General features: G+C 41.9%; 1 pseudogene; it reads left to right on the top strand.

The window, feature by feature from the left end:
• The first annotated feature begins 572 nt into the window (after positions 1-572).
• Positions 573-1796, top strand: Kansl2-ps3 (KAT8 regulatory NSL complex subunit 2, pseudogene 3; annotated as a pseudogene).
• Positions 1797-2055: the final 259 nt, after the last annotated feature.

Here is a 2055-nt window from a genome sequence, read left to right as displayed (position 1 = left end):
AAATTGTAAAACATTTCAAAGCTTTGGCTAATATGTAAAACAAACTAACAGTTCAGTATAATTTATGGGTCATCTGTGAAGTTAACTAGTTTTTGAGTTTTGTTTGTTTGTTTTGGGCTTGGTTTCGGTGTTTTACTGGAGGACATTTTTAAGATGATAGTATTCAGAAAGAGAGACATCAAGGAGACAAAGATAGCAACACAGAGACACAGAAAGACAATGAGGATTAACTTTGTGGAAACCAAGCGTTTTCAACTTCTCAATTCACAAGAGTCCTTTGATCCTCCACAGGTACATGCCCATTGTTTTGGAGGATTTCTTGAGAAGATAAATTATGTCTGCAGAAACACAGGGTTCTGCCTTGATTCTGCATTTAACAATATACATCCCTACCACCATTGATATTTGTCAATGATGGTGTACATTGTGACTCCCTATGAATCTTGTGATAAAGCCATACTTTCTCTTACATTTTTACCAATCCATAGAAGACTCCAAGTCAAACAGAACTGCTCAAAATACTGAAAGTGATATTGGGAAGAGCAGAAGGCAAGTAGAGAGAAGGTTTGTGTATGGACAGGATTTGGATTCATGTTTTGCTAGTGAATCAGGGAAGGATCACCCCAGTGCCTGGATCTCAGGAGGCCCTTTCTTGTTCATTCACTCTCAACTGAGTCTGGAGAGGCAGGAGTTTTGCATTAAGCATATTCTTGAAGACAAGAATGTATCCTTCAAACAATGAAGTTATATTTCGATGAAGAAGAGAGAAAGGTGCCCCAGTGCTGCCCAAAAGCCAGAGAAGAAAGAGGGGTGTCTTTCTGTGCTGACACACTTGAAGGAATACCCTAGCTCAAATGAAGAAGAGCAGCCCAGACCTCATGAGTGAAACCCTCTTGTGCCAGTTGAGCTCATATGCTAAAACGGAGCTGAGCTTGCAGACTCCAAAAGAGTAGCTGAAGTGAAGCAAGCTCCCTGGATACTGGATGAAGACAACTGGAGTGATGGGGACCAAGAACCCATTACTGTGAATGAGACATGGAGAGGTGACCCTGACAGTGAAGCTGGTAGCATAGACAGTGATCAAGAAGATCCTCTAAAACATGCTGGTATCCATACAGTTGAAGAAATGGCTCTTATTATGGGAGAAAAGCTAATTTGTTTGCAATCTTTGTACATTGATCAGTTTAAATGTCTACAACACTTGCTCAAAGAGAAGAAGTGTTGTTATTTACATAATCGGAAAGTGGAACATGAAGCTTTAGGTAGGAGTCTCCTGACTGGCCCTGAGGGACTTTTGGCCAAAGAGACAGAGAGAATTTAAAGTGACTAACGTATCTTAGGCAATACAGTCAGCACTATGGAGTAGAAGCCTTATTACACAGGCAGTTGAAGGAACTCAGAATGCTGGCCACAGGTGGGTCTGCTCAACTGGCTCATACCACTCATTCCAGTCAGAGGTGCTTAGCCTTTGTGGAGGATGTTTGCTGCTCCAACCAGCAGCAATTGCTGCTCTTCTGATGACTAGACACTGCCTTGCTCATATCTGTCAGGATACAAATCAGGTTCTCTTTAAATACTGCCAGAGATTTGGAAGCCCCAGACAGATGCAGATGGCTGGGATGGGTGCAGATTCCAGGGACCTTGAAATGCAGAGAAAGCCTGTGCACCAATCCCTCAACTTGGATTGGTTATTGCAAATGGAAAACCAGAACACACTTCTATCAGTTGACAGTTCATGTGGGAATTGTTTCCCTTTGGATTTGAACTTTCCATTCTTCAGAAAAGCATATCTCTGATCATCTCTCCCTGAACAGGGAAAGCTCAGACTAAATTGTTTCTTTCAGGACTTTAGAGTGCTATAGACAAACATAATCCAAGTTTGTGCAGCACGGATCTTTAGTATTTAAGTTTTGGGATTTTTTTTGCAAGGAAGAACATGAGGTGGCCCCTGCCTATGGGATGCAATGCATTTTGGAGACTGTGCCTAGGGAAGAGACATTTCTATAACGGGACTTCATAGGTCATAGACAGAAATCCACGTGGATGTCTAGGTCA

Source organism: Rattus norvegicus, chromosome 16 (genome assembly GCF_036323735.1).
Source record: "Rattus norvegicus strain BN/NHsdMcwi chromosome 16, GRCr8, whole genome shotgun sequence".
In the NCBI taxonomy this organism is placed as follows: domain Eukaryota; kingdom Metazoa; phylum Chordata; class Mammalia; order Rodentia; family Muridae; genus Rattus; species Rattus norvegicus.
This window is presented reverse-complemented; position numbering and strand designations above follow the sequence as displayed.